Below are 26,166 nucleotides of genomic sequence, written 5' to 3' on the forward strand. Positions count from 1 at the left end.
TGGTCCACCCAAAAAACCAGGAGGGGAAAAAAGATCAAACTAAGCAGAAAATTTGGAGGGTTTTGTTTTTTTTTTTTTTTTTTTTTTTAATTTTATTTTAATTACTTGGCTGATAACTGCAACACAAACCTTAGCTGCATCGCTCTTTGCCCTTATGAATTGTTATTATCCCTCCTTTCTGCCGGGTTGCAGAACACTCCCCTGTCCCCAGGGGCTGTCAGCTCCTCCTCAGGCGCTGAGTCAGCACAGCAGGTTAGCAGAGGGAGGATGGCTCAAGACATTCCTGAAAGCAGCACAACTTAACAGGTCTGTTTTAAATATTAAATTGGCTACAGGACTTAACAGAAATTTTCCAGTTCAAACCTGGTTTACTGGAAACAAAAGAAAAATGTTATGCAACAAAAGGAAAGCGTCTTTAGGATCTCAAAATCTTTTTAATAGAGGCCACCCTGAGAGCAGCTGGCCAAAAGAGCAAGGTCTATGTTTAATTGTTATATTTTTAAATATTTGAAAGTATTCACACCCTAATGTAGTACTCTGGTACTTTTATCTTGTAAGGATGGATAATTGAGGTTGTTCAATGGATGACTTCACCAGGAAAAGAAAAAAGAAAAAGCACCACCCTCTGGAACCAGTAGCTGATAAGCTTTACTCTCACCTTCACACATCTGCACACCACATTCCCACTCCCTCTCTGCTCCCGTCCCCCACACATGCCTCACCAAGTTCAGCACAACAGCATTCAACTCCAATCTTGTACAAAATAATCCTAGTGGATGGCAAGCAGGACGAGAAACCAAGTGATCCTGCGTGAAACAGCTCAGCCAGTGGGACTCTGAGTGTTGGAGTCCTCTGGCACCAGGCTCACCTGGTGAGATCCTCTTGATGGGAATAGCATCCTTACCCTCTATGGTATACAGATGATTCTTTGGCTCTCAACCCTTTTTCAATGACACACCCTACCAGACCAACCGCCTTATACTCCTAAAGCAGTTCCCATCTCCTGTTGCTCCCAAGACCTCATATATAACTTTTCCTACATTTCATCTTACAACTATTCTCATTCATAATCCACATCTTCAAAGACATACAAGCAGAGAAACAAACAGATGATGAGCAAGGCATGGATGCATCCCTCATCTCACTGTCAGCAGGGATTGCCTATCTGTAACCACATCAAATAATATGTGACCATGTTCTCTAAAGCAATTATTGCTTAACACATGGTGGGCAACCCTGTAGGCTTCTGAATCCCCTTTTAGTTTCCTTGCATCTCACTCTCAGTAAATCTGTACCTCCAGCTTGTTGAAGGTTCCTCAGAAAAGCCTGTACTCTAACAAAGAATTATAAGGAATAAAGCAAAAGTAAAGTTGCGAAATGCCTAAATTTATTCACCAATCAAGGTGTTTTTTGGAGTTTGAATCAGCTGAAGTCAGGATTTTATATACAGCATGTACATGGTTATGACTTAGGGCCAGGCCAATTGCTGAACAGCACGGATATCGCGAAAGGCTACTCTTCTCAATAGTGTGGCTTGAGGAGCAGAGATTAGGCTCTGAAGCAGATACATTTGTTGTGTCCATGTAGGTCTCATGTCCACCTTCCCTCATCGACCCCCATTAAAATTCAGGCTTCTTGGCTTCTTCTTGCCTCGGGTTGACTCTACTGGTCAACTTTCTCTTATCTATGATTGCCCACGTGTCATTCTCCTCAAGCATCTCTTTTTTCTATTTCCGTTAAGACGTCTTTGTTGATAACCCTTTGTTTTGCAAACAAATTTAATTATGATGACTTCTCTGGGCTTCAGCCATAGCTCTGTCCCAACATACTCTCACATGAAAAGGAGCTAACAGCATAAAATGATCCTTTATTATCCTGTGCTATCCTTTGTTTAGGAGATGGATGGGTGTGTGGGGGGGAGGGTTCCTCAAACCATGGTATCTAGACCCTCCTTGTTCATCTCCTGAGCAGCCTTAAAAAATGATTTGTAATTTCTATGCCTATATTTTTTCCAGTTTTATAGGAATGCTGTGAGATTCTGTTCATCAAAAGCTTTTCGTCAACTGCTGTGAAATCCTCAGATATGAAGTATTATAGATGTGACATATGTATTGTTACTTAAATGTATTTAAGTAACACAGTAATCAATCATTAAATGAATGATTATTAAACTCACACATGGAATTTGGATAACACAGTTCAAGATGGTCATGTAGTTAATGGTCATATAGTGATGACCTTCTCTGTTGCTCTCCTAGTTACTAAGTTATAATAAAAACCTAAAAATGCATCAGATATTTTTCTTTTCTTTCTTTACCACATTGAGAGAAAAAAAAATCACTGATGAATTATATAATGGTAAGGGGAGATAATATGGTTTGTATGCTGTAACACAGGCAGTAAACTTTTTGAAAGAATCTGAAAAAACTTCCTACTGTGCTGTTTAGGTAGCAAACTGAATCATTTCCAGGTATTTTGCATACAGTAAGTTATGTGAACTGTATATCACAGAACTGATGTTATTACACTGTGTTGTTGTTTATATTCTTTTTAGAGCTTTGTGGGATGTACACTGACTTCTGTGACCTTTCTGCCAGTTCAACTTGTCTCACAGCAGGGATAATCATGATAACCTCTACTACTAAATCACTTGGACACTGAGCACATCCTTTAACACTCAAACACCGTAGCACTGGTTTCGGTGTCACATAGGCATGCCTTATTGAAGATACCAACTTTCTTTATTTGCCGGTGTGTACACAAGCTATAATTAAATTCTACAAAATGCCCCTTGCCCCAAAGTCTTCCATTTCCATCCTGGTTTCTTAACATAGCAAATACAATGTGTTCTTATCACATTCAGCTTTTCCAGTTCTCATATAATTGCTCTTTGAAGGAGGAAGCGAACGCCTCTGTGTTCAGCAGAAGCATCTATAGACTTCCTTTTGAATTTCTTCATAACACTGTCTTTTTCCCTTCTGTATTAGACTGCGAGACAAAATAACAAACTTACAAAACACGGTCAATCACATTCCAAGTCACCAGCTGCATCATACACGATGTAAAACGTCACGCTACTCATCTCTGTTTCGGCCCTGCCTGGAAGGCCCTCCTCGGCTCCGTGTGCCAGGCAGGCAGGTCTCCCCCAGCCAAACCCCTCATGGAAACTTGCTCCTCCCACAAGGCCCACAAATGTTAACCAGTGTCACAGCGCTGCTGTCGTCACATCATAAAACCGAAAACGCACACATGCTCTAAGTTAGCACCATCCTCCGGGTCCCAAAGCACACGATTGCCCTGGCTGGCTGTTCAGATCATAAGGTCCTTGCAGCAGGAGTCATCTTCTGTACAGCCACTTCTGTACACAAGTGTGTCCGCGGGTGTGAACACAAACACACACCTTTATATAGATAATGCATTTTCCATTCCTTCTGTTTGCTGCTTCTACAAATATACCCCAGAGCATCTCTATATTTAAAGAAAAAGCATTTACAGACTTGATTCCCTATGTTGTTTTTTTTTTATTTTAAATCTGGGATTAAATTTGCCAAGTTTGCAGAGGTTACTTGAGAACACAGACTCGTACCCAAACACTGAATGAAACACTTCTGAACTCTTATGGGTGTTCAAAGTTTCATGGTTTGGATTCATATCAAGTAAAATCAAACGTCAGCTAATTACTTTAACTCTTGTCTGGATCAAATGCATTTAAGCCATATTGCTGAAGCGGTTTTAAGTGAATTGTTATGACTATTTGAAATCACAAGAGAATCAACAGTACAAAACGAGTCTAGCCTGTTCCCCACAAGAACACAAGTTGTTCTGTAAGCATGAGAACTAAGAGCATTTGATTTCCTATGATCTTACTGGTCACAACAACTGCTACTAATTTGTGCCTTTGTTGCATACCCACTTGTTAGGTGTCACAAACCTTTTTGAACCTAGTGCTTGAGCTCACCACAAGAACCTGGTATTTTTACTTCTGTAAAAAAACAGGCTGAAATAAATGGGCAAATGAATCCAAACACAATTGGAGAAATAGGAGTGCCTGGCACAGAAACAAGCAGTACAAAAATTCATTCCCTAAACATCATTACTTCAGAGGGCCAGGCTAAAATGCTCATTATGTTCCTAATATCACTTGCTGTCTGGTCATTTTGTCCCTTTTGGCAGTCCTTGGACTTTTGAACTCTTTGAAGTCAGAAACTGAGCTTCCTGGTACAATGGACACCTTAATGGCACTCTTGTCCTATCTGGGATTGAAGCCATATAAATGCAGGTAGATTCAGATCTAGCAGGAATGTCTCCAAGACACGTATGATTGTAAACATGAGGTGTGCAGACGGGATTGGAGGAAGGAAGCAACTAAAAGATCACCCATTGTGGAAAAAGTAGACTTCACAATCCTGAATTCAATTAATACTATAAAGATATGCCATACGTATCTCAATAAAACCAATTAAAATACACCCATGCTTGGCATATGGCCTCAGTGTACCAAAGAATTGAACAAAGAATACAGTTTTACAGAGACACCAATATTACATGGTATATGAATGTACTAACACTGTAAGACTGCAAGGTCATTATAGTTAAAAACCATCTGATGGGCTATGAACAGAAGCTGGCCAAGAAAAATACCTATTTTTCATCACAACTTTGTAAAAGCAAAAGTAAGTTTTGGACAGAAAACCTCAATAACAAAATAAGGAAAAAAAAAAAGGAAAAAATTGACTAGCTTGACTCTAGTCATTGTCTTTAAGAGAATTAAGAGATTCAAGGTCAAAGGGGATTTTTATGAACAATTAGCCCAATGCCCTGTACAAAAAAGCCACAGAGCTTGTGCTTTACTAAAACATATCATTTAAGAAACCATTCAATCTTGATTTTTAAATTGTCAGCGGTAAGGAAACCACCACAACCTTTGTTAAGATATCATAGGGGCTAATCACTCTCACTGTTGAAAATCTGCAGTGGAATTTTGAACTTCAAATAGCAACCACTGGACCTTTTTATATCTTTGCGTGCCAGATTGTTAACAGTTTTTCAATGTTTTTTTCCCCAATGCAGACACTCTGATCAGGTCAAGTCTTAGCCTTCTTATGGGCAAGATAAACAGAGCAAGATTCCAGAATGTCTCACCGCAAGGCAAAGTATCCAGTCCTTTGATCAATTTCTTACCATTTTATCAACAGGCTTACGGACACCAAAAAAAGAGCTCAGCGATGGAAAAGCGATTGTACTAGTGCCAAATACAGAAGTGATAAAACTTCTCTACTTTTCCTAGATATTACTCTCCCAAAACATTCATGAGTTATGTAAGTTTTTTGACCACAAAACACAGTTTCCCAAGTACTACACTGCTCTGGGTAGGAAGCAGCCATTTTTTGGAGTGCTAGCACCCAGTGCTATCTTTCTCAGGATGCTGGGCCTTAACCACTTGTGATCATCTTCTCTGAAGTTGTCCACAACTCAGAAAACCTATGTTCTCCACTCTTCTTCTGAAGATAGACTAACTATAGGGTGGCATTTCACTTCAATGAGTTTTGTATAAATCAAACCAATTTGATGCTCATAAAGGAACAATTTTGTCTGCTTATTATGAAACCATTTCTTCACTTCCATTGGAGGTCTTAATTATATTTTCAGTATCAAAATTTTATGCTTAAACTACTCTCATTTGTCAGCTCGTTTCATTCTCTCATTATTGATATAATGTCCTTCTCATTATTCTAGTCTAGGCCTCAGAAAACTTCTCTTCATTCCATCTATAGCAAAAGACAGTGGACTTTTATTCCACTTCCAAATCAAAATATTTTACTTTTGCTACATGGCTATCCAGCTGAATACTTACAGAATTTTCAGTACTGTTTTCCCCACCATCATGGCAGGGAGAATCACTGTGAAGATCAGGTAAATATTATTCTCCTTCAGGACCCTGGGAGGTCTCAAGAAATCACCTACATGTTGAGATATTTTGCAATATTTAGGATTTAGGCATTATCAACATTGCATACTGACTACAAAATTCAGAAGCCTACTTTATCAATAAAATGACACGTGTGCTGGCTTCAGGATGCCTTGGTTTCTAGATATTTTGAGAACATTACTGGCTTTCTTTCCAGCTGGGCTGAACGATCAGTCACAGAGGTATCTTAGCCATCTTTCTTCATTCAGTCATCTGGAGCTTTTAAAGGCATCACTCATAGTTTATTTTCTGGATACGTGCTATCAACTGGAAACATTTAAATCCCTTTGTCCTCTTCTGCCTGCTTTTCACAACCTACCAGTCCTCCCCTGCCTTCAACTCTAATGAATACTGCTTCCTTAGAAGGAGGTACTTCTGATGTGAATCCTCCTCCACAATTTCTCTCTGTTCAGTTCCTTGGGAGACGTTTCCTCTCTCCCTGAAAATGGAGCAGCAATGCTTCCTCAGCCTGGTTGCCCAGACCTCCTCCATTTCCCCAGTGTTCCCCAGTGATGGTACTCGTCCTTCCAGTCTACAAATGTCAACAACTGTGCTGTCAACAACTTATATTTTATGCACAGGACATCCTTTCTGGCTACTGGATGGAAAAAAAAATATGGAACATCTGTTGCAGGTCACAAACACCATAGTATCACCTGCCATCCTAAAAGTCAAGTACAGAAATAGACACAGAGAGGAAAATGTCCCACTCCCTGTTCAAATGTCCTAGGAAATATTAGCTTTTATTGCTGTTTGCTGTTCACAGCTTCACCGGTTTTATCCTAGATCTTCCTGTTGTTGCTGACAGAGAATATTTCAACGCTCACACTTGAAACACTGGGGATAGAAGGTTCAAGCATCACAGCCACAAAGTGCATGCAGAGAAAAAAAAAAAAAAAAAAAAAAAAAAAAAAGTTAAAATAAAATACACTAAAAAAGCCTTCTTCCCTTGTATTCATGCATACAGGCCAGCTACATAGCCTGTTCAGAAAAAAAACCCAAACCCAAACCCAAACCCAAACAAGCAAGCCTTACGAACCAACTAGTTCACAAATACCACTCACAGGTCTCTATCTTGAAGCCTAGCCCCTCCAAATACTTATATTTGGTGTTCAAAAATCTTACATGATCATAGAATCATAGAATTGCCTAGGTTGGAAGGGACCTTTCAGAACATCAAGTCCAACCATCAATGTAACACTGACAAAAAAGATCACTAAACCATATCTCTAAGCCCTACGTCTACCTGTCTTTTAAATACTGCCAAGCATGGTGACTCAACCACTTACCTGGGCAGCCTGTAAAAATTTCAGTGTAAAAATTTTTCCCAATATTCCATCTGAACCTCCCCTGGCACGACTTGAGACCATTTCCTCTTGTCCTATCCCGTGTGACTTGGGAGAAGGGACCGGCCCCCACCTCATTACAACCTCCTTTCAGGTAGTTACAGAAAGTGATGATGCATGTTCATGTGCACGTTGCCAATCGCACTTCTGACTTCTAATTTGTGGGCCAATTCATTTCAGCTAGAGGAAAAAATTGCATTACATCAACAAATTGACTGGCCATTTCCTTTAATCCATTCAAGTTGTTGGTTTGTAAAGTGGTTGCTTCAGCTGTTATCACACTGAGAGGAGTCTCTCCAAGAACAACCTCTGTTCCATCTGCTTATGAGTTGCTAGAACAATGCTTTTCTAGCAACCCTGTAGTCTAGCAGTACTGAAACATGGCCAATACATGCCCATCGCTGTACTGTTTGCACAGCTGTGAGCAGTTTTGTCTACTCCAAATCTCAAAATTCTTTATCTTATCTGGAATCTTCAGTCTCTGTAAAAATATCCATCATATAAGCTTTAAATAAACTTCCATCAGGTAGTTTTATGACTTAGGGTACTTTATAAGCCCCAGATAATTTGATTAAATGCCGGTAGCTTGATGTATAGTAACTTCAAGAAACTCCAACCATAAAATCCAAGAGGATTTTTACATACAATACATTTGAAGAATAACTTGTCTTCCAATTTCTCGTATTTAGATTTTACATTAATTACTCTTTCAGCTTTTTACACGTCTACAGAGTAAAATGTAGAAATCCGTCAAAGTTACTACTTAAAAAGAAGAAAATAATCATACCTGAGATTCTGAGTCGTTCCCCAAACCCCAGCAATTCAAACATGGAGGCAAAACATCACAAGCCATTTACTTTTGGCAGAAGCACAGATTAGTTATATCCAATGAAAACTGCACAAACCAATTGATGGAGCAGAGGCCAGACCCCCCGTCTGCTCCACCCCCTGGATCTACCCCAATGACCATCTCTCTCTCCGGCAGTGGTGGGGCTCTTTTGCCTTAGTGGCACAGTGGCCTGGTTTCATCAAAGGGACCGTCTACAGCTCCCTTCCCCCAGGCCACCACTCTGTCACTCACCAGTCACAGCTCTCTTGCAGACAGGGAAGTACAGAAGAGTGTATCAGCCGCCCAGATGCTCAGCACGGGGACCTCTGTGCCCGCAAATAATCAACCTTAAACCATCTACAGCAGGAACTGGGAATTTTCAAAACCAGACACTACATATGGATCAATATATATATGGACCAACTCTATATATGGTGTTAATGTGTAAGCTGTGAAGAGAAACAAAAATAAAAACCAAACATGCCTTTACTTTCCTGATGGCACCACCCTGGCTCAGAGGCCTGGTCAGCGGAGTCCACAAGACAATGTATTTCCACCTCTCAGGTGGCCAAAAGTCACTTGGACATAAGTCTCAGACCCTTCTGTTTCAGGTTCCCATTCTATAGTCATCCAGAAATGCACAGGCTGTCACAGCAAATTTCTTAACTACAAAATTGCACAGAAATGCACAGGAGTGCATTTCCCCATGTGCATATTCTGTGTGCCACTATCTGGTGGCACATTCAACAGCAAACTTCATCCAGCATATCGCTGCTGCACGTCAACATCTGGGACACAAATCCTATTGGAACAAAGTCCCAGGCACTTAAACAAATTCATTTTTTTCCAAGCCTTTTAATATCTAGAATATTTCAGCTAGCTGCTGTGAGTAAGATTCATCTCTAGCATGCAGGTGAATAAACAGAGATTTAATTTTTTCCCCTTTGATGGCATGTTTACTTTGTCTTCTATTGTAAGTTATAACTTTTCCAAGCACTGAAAACTGTGGGGATCCAAAGTAGAGGTGTTCCAACAAAAACACAGTTCCAAACCCAGATCCACCCAAAGTGCTGAAGACAAAACATTATTGGAAACACTAAAGCTAAAGAGGTGAAGATCCAGAACACTCTGCTTAAGACACAAAGTACAATGACATAAAAGAAGACTTTATGTATGATGCATGATATTTCACTTTGCCTTTTCTGAACAATTCCTAAAAATGTAGAAAAGATTGAGGAACAGAAAAAAAAAGTCATTAGAAAAGGTGCTCAAGTCTTTCTTTTCACTTCCTGGAAGATAAAGTGACAGATATCAGACCTCGACTCTCAAGTTAGATAATTCATACAGCAACTCAAACAGAAATAAACAGAGGCAAAGACTACATAGTTATTTTAATTGTTATATTAGGCACCGCCAAACTAATGACTACATGCTTAACTATTGTTTACTATCACATTTTATTGTACAGCAGGAGCTGGCATGTAAAGGAAATGCCAAACAAATAAATATTTGACAGTGATTGTAAATCTGTTACAGTGAAGAACACACCTTATTTCTCCAGTTTATAAAGCGGTGAACACACTGGTCAGTGTTTTATAAATACCAAACTTCTGAAATGTTGAACAGTATGTAAGAGGAGCTTTTAGCTTTTTTTTTTTTAATTAAACTGAAAGGTACAGAAAGCGATACCCTCTAAGAATGAAGATATGTAAGGTTTGATAGTTGGGAATAATCTGGAAGATTTAATGGCCTCAGACATAAGGTGCTGAGTAGGAAATTTTAAAATGCATGTAAGGTTATATTCACAGTACCTTAAGTTCTGTAGAAGAAATGTTGTTCAGGTCCTTACACAGAGCAAAACCTAGTTCTGAGCAAACCTTCTGTGGGGGTCTGTACAAACAGATTTGCCAGATGTCCAAGCCTGATGGAGGCAACCTGGGTCTCAGGTTAGGCATTAGGTTGAGAATGAAGCTTGGACCACACAGAAGTAAAATTGCTCCCCACACTATTGCAGAGGACGAGGCTGGTAATCTCCAGCTAGATAGGACAAGTCTGTAGAGAAACTCATTTGAGTACCATGTAGATGCAGCGCTGCATTTCCTCAGCTACAGCAGCTGACAGAGAATAGTTAATTATTATGTTTGTGCTAGAAAATCAATAGCTCTTACAAGGTCCCAGGTGGGGTATGAAGTCTGAATCCATTTCAACTCTTTTGAAGCACTAGGCGGAGAGCAGATACAGTTTTCTCCTTGACCAGGAGGGAAATTCAAAAGCAGATGGAAGCTCTCGTTACTCCAACAGTTAACCAGTTTCAGTAAGTCCAGGACTCCAAGTGGCATCACCACACTCCTGAACAGGTAAAGGAAGGCACAACCATTTCAAGCCCTGACTGGATAAATCCTCAACTAACCTGGTCTGGCCTCAGACCTGACCCTACTTTGAGCAGGAGACTGTTAAGGGAGGTCCAATCTCCTGCTTGGGAGGCCTCTTCCAGACTGACTTGTCCTGGGGTCCTACGACCTGTGTCTGAATTACCATATTTCACTTCTGGCTTGAAGCAGGAAGCAGCTTGAGCTACGTGATACGCTACACATTTCTGATGCAGGAGGAACAGGTAACAAAGCATCCTGGGATATGGAAAGTTTTCTGGATGTCAGGATATAGTCCATTTCACAGGAGATCCCTCGGAGGGAGGAAACAAGTATCAATGAAATGGAAACAAAACGTTTTGGAAACATTCTGCAATTGCAAGTAAGGGAACCTGAAGGATATTCGACCCCTGGTATCAATACAGGCTGGGGGATGGAGGGATTGGGAGCAGCCCTGAGGAGAAGGACTTGGGGGTATTGGTGCATGAAAAGCTGCATTTGAGCTGGTAACGTGCTCACAGCTCACAAAGCCAACCGTGTCCTGGGCTGCATCTTAAGAGAGAAAAGTTCACCAGAGGAAAAGACCTATAGGGAGCAATACAGCTCAGATCAAACCAGCTGAAATTCAGGAAAGCACAAGACAACATCCACCATTGGCTAAAAAACCTGAAAGTTCCTCCCAGATATATCTTTCTTTTGAAAAGAGCAGAAATGTTCCAGAAGGACAGGTGGCAATTTCCTGCCTCCTGCAAGCAGAGGACCTCCCCACAAGCACAAGCCATCCTGCCCTACTGTGACACCAACACAGAGGTTTCATTATCACACTCCTAAAATGAGAATTTGGATACAGATACTCACTTTGTATTACTGAGACTGAGGAGAAAGGGCTGTACGTTCAAATGCTGAAAATCCTACCCACATCCCTTCATTCCAGGAGGTGGCTGATAAGAGGTGATGGAGCAGTATTCTGCATCAGAGAACCTTTAGTGTCTCAGAGAAGTACAGCAACTCTACAGTCTACAAAGCTCACTCGCAAGACTAGAATATTAGTACTGGTGGACTTCCAGCCCTCCCAAGAGACCAGGACAAATTCTTCCTTGGACATCAGCTAACAGAATATAAAAATGGCATTCCAAGGAAACATTGGTATTGGAGAAATCTGGTATGTCTGATATGAGCATTTAAATAAATTTATCTAGAGTTTCCTTAATAGGGTGGGATCTTTTTGTATTAATAGAGAGCACTACCTTAGTGTGTTTATTATGGAGTGATTCAAAATTAGCTTAACTTTTAAGACAACAACCAGGTAACTGCTGATCAAAAATTAGCAGTTGACAACACACCTGTGGGTCTTGAACTGGCTACATTTCCACTGTACAAGCATAGGATACATGGATGATTCAGATAATGTGATTATTTTAAACTTTGCAAGGGCCAAATCTGCCAATCTTAAATTACTTGTTGGCGTAGTTGACTGGAAACAAAAATTAGACATTGGGAAGAGTTAAAATTGGTAATTATTTGAGGATATTCTACTGCACGAATAACAAAACATAGTACCACAAATACCAAAACAAAAATGGAGGGAAAAAAAGACCATTCTGACTAGAAAAAAATAAACAATTATATGAAAGTGGTATCAAAGAACAGCTTCAAAAGATGGAAAAAGAAGACATAAATAGCAAATAGTGTAATTTTAAAAATTGAGATAATTGACAAATAACCTAAAGGGATCAAAAAAACTCAACCAAAAAAAACAACCCCACCCCTCTAAGCCCTCAAATCCCCATACTCAACAGCAAATGGAGATCAAAATAACAAACCATATTTCTAACATTTAAAATAACAGACAGAGAGAAAGAAAAAGAGCCTAACAATTACACCTTGCATTTGGAATAAAGCAGGATGTATCCACCCAATGTGATAACACAGCCGTAATCAAAAGTTTGCCATCCATACAAAAGGAAGCGATGCAAGACCATTTGCCAAAGAGAAAAAAAATTTAACTGTCACTTCCAGTCAATGGCAGTTCTGGTTCAGTTTTCTTAGTGATAAATATTTGTGGATAGTTTTGCAGAGGAAGGACTGTGCAGTACAGCCCTGTCACGACTATGGCATTTAACTCAGTCTGCTAATTCATATTATGATTATAGCTTTCATTACTAGATTTTTAACTCAAAGTAATTAAATGGAAGAAAGAAAACATTTTTTTTCCCACTGGAAGCAGATGCCTGTAAAGACAGGCAAAAGCTCTTTAAGAAATGGACTATTAGGAAAGCCCATGGAGAGCCCCAAAAGCATCACCTGAATAAAGAAAATATAGCCATACTGACATTTAACAACAGCTGCCTAAAAATCAGCAGTAGTAAGCATGGTCTCATATATATGTCTCTAAATCTTCATTTACATAACCATCTATAAAAAAGCACCTTGGTATGGACAGGTCTGGGCTCTAAAATGAGAAGTGAAAATGACTGAGAACAAAATTTAATTGCATATACGAGTGCGAGCACGTGCACCCAGGAAACTGCATGCAAATGATCCCCTAATACACCTGTTTTCTTCACACAGTTATTTTGCAGGAAGAATGCAAAATATTTAAATGCATCTCTCACTATGTATCCCAAATTTACTTGAGTTTGTAATTCCTTAAAATTTTGGGGAGAAATTTTTACCACATAAAGCTGCAGCTGAGAATCATAAGCACATTTTCATCATTTTCATCTTTACCACCAGAGGCAATTTTTTAGGAAGTTACGATGCTTAATTTTGCCTCTGAACAAACATCATTAAACACATGGATATTTAAATTTATATTTAAACACATAGCTACTTAAACTGAAACTTTGAGTTGCTTTATGGTGTTGGTTTTTTGTTTGCTTATTTTTACTATTTTCTGACATTGTGAAACATACAGAAAACAGGCTTTCCTAACCTTAAGTATAGAACCATTTTAGAATAAATGGAGTAAGTGATGCATTTAGAATATTCTCCAAACTACAGTTCCTCTGCAAAACATGACTGAAAAAACAACATTGTGGTGTTCCACACTTGTGCCTCAAGGACTTCCAGAACAAAGTTTGCTCAAGTTATGAGCTGCACACATGTCAATGTGTACATCCGTGCATATACACATGTATACATACTCCCTGCCAAAACCAGCATTACAAAACAACTAATTAAATCATGACATGGAAGGTGCTTGTATCTCCCTCAAATATTTTGTATTCATTATGCTTTCTATTAAACCACTTAAAAACATGGCCTTCATAATTAAAAGGAGATGTAAATGAAGGCAGAATTTAGGTTTCCAGTGCAATTTTATTTCATTATTCCTTAAATATACAGGCTGGAATCTAAAGCACTTTTTGTCACAATGCTGGCTTTGCAAAGTCAACAAGACAAACAAGCACCTTTTAACTCTGAAGCAAGAGTGATAGAAAATGGTTGCAAGATAACCCTAAAGACTTTATTTTATAAAAGATTTTTTTTATATTTTCTAGATTATTTTATCTATTTTTTTTAATTCAAAATATAACTACCATGTCTCAATGTAGTACTATTAAGTGTTACCTAAACACTCATTTTCAGCTACTAATATTACAATCATCCAGATAAAACATGATCCTAAACATGAGGCACTTCCTAATTTTAGTGTCCTCTTATGCCCAGTAAATAACGTCAGGGCCTCCTTACAGTCAGGGTGATGGCAAGAGACAGGACTGTCAACTCACTAAGATCAAGGAGTAGCATCACCTCCATGAAGGCAGAGGGATGGGAGCACCAAGCCCTGCTGGTACAGGGACCACCAGGGCCTTCACGTGGAGCTGCAAACTCCTGGCTTACCATGGCTGCCCCCAGGCTGGTAATCACAAGCAACCAGTGAGGGTAGTCCTGTGATTATAGCCAACCCTTTACAGCAGACCTGCTTCTACCTACACACTCTTTCCACCTGAGCAGGAGTGGTGGCCCGTGTGACTCTGACCCTGAACTTGGGGCACACCAAAATACAAGGTGCTGTTAAGTTTGTGGCTGTTTTCCTTTAAAAAACCTTGTCTTACATCTGCCTGAACATAAAACGAAACAGGTACTATCTGATCAAGATAAAAGATAAAGTAGAAGATTTAGAATCACCATGAAAAACACTGGAGAGATAATCCCATGTGATTATCAGACTTGGCTATTTCATTTGCAGCCAGAGGAGAGGACTGGATCTTGGAAACAGCTTCCCCTTCTCTGCAAACTTTCTGTAGGGATGGATTCATGATGCAGTGCAGTCGGGTCAGACTAGGACTCTGGCAAAAAGATATAAAATATCCTGCAAAGAAGGAATGAAAGGGGAGGGGGAAGAGGGATATATATATAGTAGTACCTTCCTATGCCCATTCTCTCCTCCTACACTCCTCATATATCAGCATTCCCCGTGGAGCTATTAAACTCAGCATATAGCCCCTTACAATTACTATAACCATCTGATTTTTATAACCTCCCACTCCAGGCTTTCATTAACCCCAGACTCACTTGATGCCAAGTCTTCCTTCCTGGAGCACCAAGGCTATGTGTGGAGTCCAGCTGGCGAGTCAGGGAGACGTCGTAAATTGGAAGAGTGTGCTGGAGCTACTTAAAGTTGTGGTGAACCAGAGGAAAAGGACCAATTGCACAGAAGATTTAGGAAACGGATATAAGGTGTTAAAATATCCATCAAGAGCCTAATTTATGAAATGATATCCAGAGCACAACAAAATCTGACACTAAAGATATCTACACAAACCAAAATCGTTCATCCAGACCTGATTCTGCACAGACTCACCCTTAGAAGCAGACCCCAAACAGCCACCCTGCACCTATCGTCACACATTTCCTGACTTCTGGGAGCGCAGCACAGTCAGAAAGCAGCAGATTTCTCAGTCTTGTTGATGTTCCTCTAATTTCAGAGCTGCCAGACTTTAATTGCTTTTCCGCAACAACCTCATGTGGCATGCTTTGGCTGGGAACGTATTTTTATAGACAGTTATAGCTCCCTCTCTTCAAATGGAAACACTGACAGGTTTCTAACTCCAGAAATATTAGCAGGAGCCATAACAACATGAATCTAGTTGAAAACGTAACCTGTGACCTGGAACGTAATTTTTAACGCTTTGTATTTCAATATTTTGTGTGCCTTCTTAGGGTTAGTTACATGTAAAAATTAGAAACTGAGAAAGAATCCCAGGTGCCAAAAACTGCACAGATTTCCCTCACAGGCCACTATGGTCCCTGTTGAACAGCTGCCTCCTCCCTCTCCAAAGATTGAGAGAAAAGCATAATTGTCCATATACCTGCACGAAAACATTGCGCTATGCTTAGCTCTGCTTTGTTGCAAGCACTGTGAAACACATTCATTTTAATTTAGCTTTTTAAAATTACCTAATTCATATTGGTACAAACAGACAGAAGGCTGCATGAACACATTATGCTTCCTCTCCACAGCTCTGCAGCAACCGATTTATCTGCAGACAGGTCTAACAGGGGACAACCAGCTTCTGCTGAAGTTGACTCAAAGGCAAACTCACTCACATGCAAAATGATCTGGTTACACAATCTCACTCCCTTACAAAATGAACTGGTTATATGCCAGAGCCATGAACTCTGCCTCATTGAAAGTCAAATAAAATCAGCACAAATGCTTGACTCTTCAAACAGCAACTAATCTGCCAATTTAATAACGATTGTGAAAAAAGGGAGTTGATTAGAAAAAATATATAAAGTAGAAGAGAATTTCATATGTCAACCTGTACTTCCACACCACTTTGTATGACGACTTTCCACATACAGGCTAAGCATTCTGTTCCCTAACTGTTCCCTTCATCTGAATCTTCAAAATATTTCAAAATCCCCTGGTACAAAATGGTCTTCTTCGTTCGCAGGGATGTACCGAAAATTAAATCCCACTTCACAGAACACCTTGCTGTCTCCAAGTCAGTCTCATTCCCATTAAGAATAAAGTAAGAATAAATATCTCAAAGATAAGCCAAGTTCTGGTGCTTCCCACCTGCCAAGAGTCATCGGGCCAGGAGCAGGAACCTGGCACTTGGGGACCAGCATCTCCAGGGCTTCCTGATACTCACGCTCTTTCATAGTGTTTAGCGGGCTAAGGGGGAAGCCCCCAGTGATGAGCAATGAGACACACCAGTCTGCTCTTCCCACAGTGCCTGCGAAGCTACTGGAGCAGCCAAAGTCCTGACAGCACTGAAATGTGGCAGTAAAGTGAGAGACCCAGAGCTCAGGAGATGCAGCAACCACCACTCCCAGCTTCAGCCTCTGCAGCATCTTTCCCAGCTACAAAATACTGTGCAAGGGAAGACCACCGGCCTATGAAGGATTTATAAATATGCTACTAATTTCTGCATTGATTCCAAGATGGTCCAGACCTGGTTGCATGTAATGACCTGCTGACTGGTAATATTTCTATGCACCCACCTTTTATTTTACAACTAACAATCTTCCTGCTGTTGTATTCAGTAGTGACAGAGTCTCCCTGGCTCACTAGATGCAGACAAGCTACAAAAGAGTGCAAGTAAATACATACACAGTGTAGGATTTTAGATTCAGCTTACTTTTTAATCATATCTATTAAATCTGACTTTGTTCTACACCCTTTTTTTTCCTCAGCATAAGATATAAAATATAAAATAGAAGAATACTGATTTACAATCAGAAGAAATTTTAAGCACTACTAGATAAATAGTTTTAGAGCTAAAACAGCACATTGAGAAACACAAATTAAGAAGTTACTTAGGATATACTTTACTGCTTAATTTACTGGTTGAAGACTGAAGAACATGCATTTAACAATACATAGAAATTCAGTGGGAAAAATAATTACCATCTCCTTTTAAAAACTGTCTGAACTCTCTGTTTCCTTAAGGAAACACAGTCTTGCCAGCCTTAATTATAGTTTCCTCCAACTGTAACATTCATGGGTCTTAAATCCTTTACTTAGTTTTATTGCCAGTAATTAGAGAGTGTATGGTTTCTGTCCAAAAGATGGAAATGTTTTAAAATATTAAGAACTTTGTCAAGAAAATTAAGTACTTTGGTATTGCTAAATGACCACTTCTCTCTTCCCCCTCTACATACCCCCACCTTATTTTGCTGAATTAATTTTGGAACCTAATGCATATCGTGCTTGGATTTGTCCCAGACAAATGAACTTGAAATCGTTATTTATCATTTACGATGTCTTTTCTAAACACATTTGGCAACCAAATCCCAGCCAGATCCCTTTCTACCAAAAAGTTTGTTTGAGCAAACAGGGCTTTAGGCACTGGGAAAACAATTTGTACCAAGAGTCAGCGTATTAAATCTAAACTTTCCATCTTAAATATATTCTGCGAAAGTAAGTGTACTTTCCGTATATAAGTAAGTTACAAAATATATGACTGAAATGAGTGGGCGGTATTTTGATCATTGCAGACTAGAAACAAAACATAGGTTAAACAGCCTTGTTAAGGAGTGGAGTGGGCACACATATCACAAAACATATGCCTTAGCCATCTTCTGTTGTATCAGTCAACTCCCAACACGTGCTTTGCATCCAAGTATCGTTAAGGGAACACAAACAAATGGTGCACAGCAAAGTAATGCTGTAAAACGGGACGTAGACTCTGCGATGTTATATCACTTATAAAACAAAATCCTTGAACTAGAAACTGCACTACAGCCACTGCTGCCTCAGGAAGCTGCGGTTTGCTGCTTGGAACACTTCATTCATGTACTATTTTTAGGAATGTGGACATCTAAATAAAATTTTGTAGGCACACAAAGTTATCTAAGGGTAAAAGTTAGTTTATCATATTAAAAGACACAAGAGATGAGGAATTAAAAGACACAAGAAGATGTGTCTACTGAGGCAGTCTTTTTGCAGAATGTGGTGATTAGGAGAAAAAGAAAGAATTGTCATAACTCTTTCAGTCCAAGTGGCGCTCTTATATATCTGCACCGCCACAAGGCTCAGAAGGGGGCCTCAGATAAAGAGATGATAGTTTCAACACCTCTTCTTTTCAAGAATGGATTTCTTCCCCATCAAAAGCTGGTGGAGAAGCAAGAAGTGCTTTTGGTTGGTAATGAGTAGGCTGAAGTGTTTTTCTGGGTTCATCCAGCTGACTGTGATCAAGCTGGTATCTCCCTTTCCCTTTCTATTTAAACATGAATTTGGTCTTTCTCATAGCTTTTTTCCTACTGATTGCATATATACCACTAGAATTTGCTGAATGGACAAAGACCTCAAAGGCCCTCAACTGATCCATCAGAAAACTCTTTGTTGTACCACCACCATCTTACCCTTTTCCTCTCCTCATAAAAGTTCCAGCTGAATGTTGTCTTACCAGGTCCTCCTGCAGCCCCTCTAGAACCACTTCGCCTGGCATGGGCCCCTGTGGGAAGGCCTACATTCTCAAATAATGTGCAGAGAGAATCAGGAACACCTCAGGAACTGAGATGCTCAAGTATTTACATGCCCGAGTATCCGATTAAATATGTTCTGTAGCAGAGAAGCCCATCACATCAAATTTTTACCCCAGAGGGTCACACGCTGGTCTTCTCTGAGGGCACCTAGGAACATTAAGGGCATACAGAAGGAGTTTCAAGTAGTCTGCAAGGAGATTAGCATGCAACACAGTTTTACAGGGGGAGAACACCTTTGACTTGAGCTTTTTACTTCATTTTCTTTGTAGTACAAGATACACATTACCAAGGAGGAGCAGAGATACAGCAACAAGGAAGCTTAGGTTTTATTTCAAAAGACAATTATTTATGCTACAGCTAGGTCCCCCATTTTTATTTGTAGTTGGCAGTAAAATGGTGACTAGTTTTGAGTAGTAAGATGCTTAAAACCATTCCTACTACCATCCCCCTGTTCCTTTTCTTTGCCTCCGTAGCCCAGGTTTGGCTGTCAGAAAGGCTGCAGGTTATACATTTAGACTCTGTACTGAAGCAGGGGAACATTCACCAGCATTCAGCTGATTTAGTCATTTAAGTTATAGGAATTTTATATACTTTAGGGACTGCCTTTCTGCTGTTTGCATTTTAGCAACTCTGCCATTCCCACCCCCATCAATCCTGCTGTGTACAGGAAGTCACACTCCTTTTCTAGCGATGGGATGTGTCTGTGCGTGCGTCTGTATCCAATGTTAAACCACTTCCTCAGGCTTCAAGGAAAGGTTCTTGGAGAAGGTGGTGTGCAGAGGAGTAGATGTAGAACAAAGCCCTTGTGGGAAAGGGATGAGAAAATAAACACCAAGGTAACACCAGCAAAGGATACTCCTGTTTCATGGTGCTGGCTGATTTCAAGTCCCAGCTGTCTCAGAACTGACGACTGATTATTGGATAAATTCTCTATACTGTAAAAGTCCAGCCAATACTTTAAGAGAGTCTTCAAGCTTCTTCTGTTCTCTGACAGTCCGCAGTTCCATTCTTGCCTCCTAGATGTTAGCTGCCGGTTCTGCAGGATGCTGGGACAGATTGGCTTGTAAGATCCAGCTGGAAGTTAACGAGCTGGATCTGTCCCAGAGCCTTTTCCCCGGAGGAGGAGGGACACGAGGCAGCAGAGCCCAGCCATCCGCTCCTCACACAGCTGGGCTGGGAGCATCACCACCCCACACCACCGTCGCCTCGCAGAAACACCAGCCCTGCAGTTTTCTTCAGGTGTGGAAGAAAGAAGAACCAGCAGAACTGTGAGCTGCTGTTTATCAGAGGGGGAGAGGAGTCAGGAGCAGAAGAGATCGGCCTCCACCACAGTTGTCTTGAGTCTTGAGTTTCTGCTGCTGCTATCTTCCCAAGAAGAAACTTCAAACTGACATCTAGTTCACATGCCCAGTGGTTAAGAAGAGACCACCTTGGGCTAAATAAAAACCTAACCATCCTGTGGTATGTTACCTGTGAAGTCCTCAAAACAGAAGACCAAAAAAACCACCACATTTTGGAACCAGACCAGAAGGGCTGAAACTGTTAACTGCAAATGTGCTAATCCCAAAGCTTTCCTCTCACTTAGCAGCAGGAACTGTCAGTTTGATGTACACGAAGGGACAGATCACTCTTAGCAGGGCTTGGAGAAGTCTCTGAGGTTTTTCCTTCCTTGCAGAGAAGATTCCTGTGGTGGCACTCAGCTGGAAAAGCAGAGAATCTCCAGGCTCTCCCAGGTACAGAAAGTGTTACTGGAGTCCCACCGGGCAGCTGGTACATCTCTGCCCATTCATCAGCTTTTCCTTAAAGTTTCCTGTTTCAGGAAATTTTCCTCCAAATGCCCTTTTCTGCATACACTATCCAGCCAACAGAATTTCACAGGACATGCTGAAGTGGGATTTAGAACACGAAAAATGAAGTTAGGTATTCAGAAAACCTCTGAAAAGGTCACCTTTCAAAAAGAGGAGTGATCATTTGGTCAATTTGTCTCTTAATCTCTCCATACCTACTGGTAGGAACGTTTCAATACTGTAATACAAAAGAGTTTGAGGAAAAGTACCTGTCCTTAGGAATTAATATAAATTTCAGAAAACACCAAGAGAAGAAAGCTAGCCAGCACTGCTGGGATAGGGGTGGCTTTTTAACTCTTATTCTTAGAGCCCTAAATTTCTTTTAGACTGGAAGCAGAATTTCAAATAATGTTGAACACACACACACACCCTGCCTTGATCTCTGTAGCTGAACAGCTCCACCATTTGCCACCAGAAAAAAAAAGAGATCATTACTCAGTAAGACTCACGGGAACCAAAAAAAAAAAAAAAGGCAGAAAGCCCAGACTGACGTCAACTCCCACTGTAACCCCTCAAATCACTTCTTTCTCAGATTTCCCCTCTCTCAAATAAAGACAATGATTAAATAAAAATGCATTTATTAAAATAGGGAGGCAGTTGAATACATTATTTTAGTAAAACGGTTAGGAGATTCTGAAAACGATACTGTAACAGTTTAGTCCTTGATCCATTTACATGAAGGATGAGTCTCATCTCTTGGCTGAAGCTCTTGCAGACATGCGTGAGCTCAAAAATATAATGTGTCAAAACAAACAAATAAAAATTCATGCAAAAGTAAAAAAGCTCATCCAAATGTATCGAAGTGTCTTTGGCAACACTAGGCACAAATATATGAGAGAACAGATCAGTTTTTGCTAAACTGATGCATCAACTTCTGACGGTATCCAGAAAGTGTAAGATTCTGGCATACAGCTGGGGAAAAAAATAAAGTTAATCTTTATAAACCACAAAATAACATCTGCTTACAAATGTGGTGCAGTTTCAAGTATGTTCTTGTGAGATCTCCCATCTTTACATACTTACTGTGCATAGCATTTTCACAGACTAAGAACAGAACGTTTCTGAAGAAGACACCATCATGGAGAGATGAGGCTGAATTCTGCTCAGCTCCACTTGCAGTGACAGGAATTCATCACCAGCTTAATCCAACTCGCTAAGCAATTCTATGAAAACAGTTGCACCACAGCCGTAAATGGAGAGTATATTGCTACTCCTTATTTCGAACCGTCTTAAAACCAGCCTTGTTTGACTAGATATTTAAAATCAGTCACAACTGTACAAATTTGGATTTGTTTGAAAATTTTGAGTATGGAAAGTAACTTTCAAAGTGAAATGATGGGGGAGTCTAGACAATAAATGGTACCAAACAAGCATGCCTGGGACAATAAATCAAGCAAGCAAGCAATCAAATCCCAGAGATCAAGTGCTATTCTTTTACTTGACATCAAATAGCAAGAAGCTGTTCTCTCCTTGCCAGCTGAAGTGACAGAGCAGAATACCCTAACCCTTCCCTGCCTACACTGACTCTGCTCTAACAGTAATAGGAGTTAGTGGAACTGGAATAGAAACAAGAAAGGACAAGCACAAATTAAATAATCAATCTAATGAGGTGCTAAAAGTTACAAGACCACACATACCACTCTAAAAAGCCTACCTTAACATACAGGTACTCACAGATCAAGTATTTTCACCTGCACATGGCCAGTAACTTTACCATGAGAAAAATTACACATTCAGTTATAAGGAATCAGAGAATAAAATGGGAATTCTCTGTTGCCTATTTAAATAAGACATAAATACCTTAGGAAAACAATTTTTTGCAGTAGAGAGGGGAAAAAAAATGTAAATATTCAAAAAACTGAATTCAAATTCCTCACTAAAAAAAAATACATTAATTTGCTGAACTTATTTTCAAGAAATCCTTCGAACCCATGAAACATGAGTCAGACCAACTCTTAAAACACTTTTAAAAAGCACTTTACAAACTTCCTTTGATCAACACCGGAGACATAAAACCCACCTACAAGGTCAGCTGTAGAGAATATCAAGAAAAGCAGAGGCCACACAGAAGCACTTGCCTACACAGACAAAACAAATACAATACATATAAGATTTCAATACATTTTCAGATCCTTTTGGAGTTGGCAGAAAATGCATATTCCCTTGAGTCCCATTGAAACTATAAACTTTACCTAGGTCTCAGCTTTGAGAATCTGTTGAAACAACTGTGTTTTCCACAGTGTATTTTGTGTTGACTATAAATGTTGGGGAAAAAAAACATGTACTTTTCCCTCGATTTTTTTTTGTCTTTGCTCTCCAAGTCAGTAAGTGAACATATGTAACAATACAATCATAGCATACTGTGGGAACTCTAAAACAAACATATCACCACAAATATAAGTATTAGAGATAAAGATCAGTAGCTACAATGCAAAGAAAAAGACATTTAGGAATTAAACAGAAGGCAGAAGCCAGTCAAGCACCAGTGCCAAAAAGCAAAACAATTTAAGAGCCAAACCACCTCTCCACCCTTTCACCAAAAAAGATCCCGGGATGGTAACTGTGCAAAGCCAGACAGGAACCAGAAGAAAACAATAAACTATTTATATATACAGAATACTATGGAGAGGTTAATATTTCTGTGCAAGTGAACATACCAAGATTAGGAGCTTGGCAAAACATCCTCATGTGCTTTCTAGGCAATCCTGAAATTCAACCTACCATGGCAAGACCCTCCACAAACACTACTGCTGAAAAAGTTTCAGCTTTTAAGCTGCTTTAACAGAATTGGCAACAAGCAGATTTCTTGATTTGCTAAGTATTTCCATCAACTCACTGACAGTTGTGACAATAGGGGTGTCATCCGTAGGAACTGTGTTAGCTTTGTGCACACAAAGATTTGAAGGATATATTGACTCCAATCTACTTTCGTGAAATCAAGGTTTTGAAATACAGGAATAAAGAAAAGGAAAGGACCTGAGCAGGTTTTACAATATAACACATTTGTCATAATGCTTTTAAGTTCCCTCTTAAAAGTGTTTTTTCTACTGTAATCCCTTCTGCTATCATTCTGTACTGGAATGATGTTTCAAAAACTTCACTCTGTCAGAACTTCCCAGACTGGAGCCCACCTGGGGGGATTCTGAGTCTTGAGAAAAGGTATTTCTTTTCACAAACTCACAACTCAAAATGTTGTTGTGCTCAACTCCATTGAAACAAATGCTCTGCTTTACTAAAGTTCATAACAAACATGTTTTAATTTCCACCACAGACATCCTGGATCATTCTCAACTCTGAACAAGTATGTCCTTGTAAGAAACTACAATATTCACCAAGCTGAGGATGAAATTCACCTCACCTAACTTCACCAGCTAAAACCTTAAGGATTCACTCTTAGGCCAGTCCCTTGGGATAAGACAAATTGCCCTCTGGAGATGCTGGCCCTCTTTCACTGGCTACAGAAGAATGTAAAAGCTAAGTGTACAGAACATCCCTGCTGAGATGCCAGTGTCATCTCACTGACCAATGGCTGGGTCAGACTGAATCTAACCTTCAGATGGCAAAAACCAAGTGAAATGGGTCCCTCTCAAAACTTTAATCTGTGACATTCTTATACTCTCTTTGCTGTAACCACCTCTGCAATGCAAGGGTGCTAACCTCATGTGGGCAGACAGATGCTTGCCAGGAGTATCTGTTTGCTAGGCAGCAGCTCCAAAAATACATCATTTGCATAAGCACCTAACAGATAGAATTGAGACATTGCAGTAAAATGAGGGTTATTTTGCCTTTTATTTCACGAAAGGTCTGAAAATATCTTTTTGCTGTACATTTGGCTGGAAACGATCACTCAATGCACATGGATTCATACCATCTCCTTGAGGTTGCCTCTAAAGATCCCTTTTATCACAGTTTATTTATTACATTTAGGACTCCTTAACCACATAAGAAAATTACTTTTGGCTTAAATTTCAGTACAATTACCTTTCAGTGGTTGAATTTCCAGCTTTGAGATTTAAGGGGATTTTCTGGGGTTTAATGCTTTTTTGTACATATGTGCATTTAGCATTACTGTACTGTTATGCTATAGGAAATGAGGCACTCGTACTTGGAGAACACCAGCTTCTTGTTAAATTCAATCAGCAGACAAACAACTGTGTCTTTGTCACAGAAGCCCAAGTTCAAATGCATAAGGATCAGATAATGAAGGAAAAAAAAAATCTTGTATGACACAATATGCTTTCACTTTATTTAAGAAGTGAATGCACAAGTATCTAAATCAGATGCTCTGGAACCGAAGCAGTTTAAATGACTGCATTTTAAAGCCTAAAATATGTTTAAGCAGTTGGATGTTATAACAGCACACACCACATTGAAATTAAGTTAAAATCAGCCTCCATTCTGGCAGTTTTAAATGTAAAAAACAAAACAAAACAAAACAAAACCAAAACTGAAAACCTAAACAAATACCAAAACCAAAAAACCCCAACAAAAAACCCCAAATACTACACACACAAATAAATGCCCCTAAGCTGCAGAAATATTTCTAAAACTTGGGGAAAGAAGGGTTAAAAGGAAAATAATCAGAATTCGTTTTCAGAAACAAATCACCATCTCAACATCCTTGTCTTTTATGTTCTGAATATGTAACAGGAAGTGGGAATTGTCAGAGGTATGTATAACTACGTCTATAGCTATAAAGCCAGCTAGCCTCATTCTTAGAAAACTTCTAGTTAGAACCTGCTCAGATTACATGCAGATAATAAAAAGAATTAAGCTAGGAAGCTGAAGGGTTTTTTTGCCCACACGTTATTTAAACGTGAATCCAATTAACTGCAGTTTCATGGAGCGGCTGTCTCACTCCATTCGGTTTCCCCTAAACCAAAGATGATATAGCTGTATTGCAGTGCTGAACAATCCTGAATTAATGTCGGCATATGAAATCCCTTCTACAACACTATTCTGCTGTGGGAGGGGGTGTGGAGGAATCCCTTTTAGCATAATAAAAATGATGGTGATATAATGAATAATTATTATGGGATTTTATAGCTGGAAGGCATGGTAGTTATTTCAAAGCTATTTGTAACCAACAGCCTTATAAAAAGCTAGAATGTATTACATATGTGCAGAAGGTAAATGCAAGCATGTATTAAATCCCAACATCTGAAGTAACGAACGGATGTTTGTTTCTACAGTAACTACCTCTTTATCAAATGTGGGCTGTTGAGCAACTGAATTAATTAATTATTAGTCTTTTAAGAAATAAGAAATGAGGACGTAAAAACAAACTGTTGTGAGATGAGAGCTGTCCTTTCCCTCTCTGACAGCTATATCATTCCCCTCTTTCCAGCAGCAATCTGGTTTT

General features: G+C 39.6%; 1 protein-coding gene across 2 annotated transcripts in view; it reads right to left on the reverse strand.

The window, feature by feature from the left end:
- The window catches only part of RSPO2 (R-spondin 2), a 98,516-nt gene that overhangs the window by 47,431 nt on the left and 24,919 nt on the right, over positions 1-26,166 (reverse strand). The window lies entirely within an intron of this gene.

Source organism: Calidris pugnax, unplaced genomic scaffold, assembly GCF_001431845.1.
Source record: "Calidris pugnax isolate Ruff unplaced genomic scaffold, ASM143184v1 scaffold41, whole genome shotgun sequence".
NCBI classification, from domain to species: Eukaryota; Metazoa; Chordata; class Aves; order Charadriiformes; family Scolopacidae; genus Calidris; species Calidris pugnax.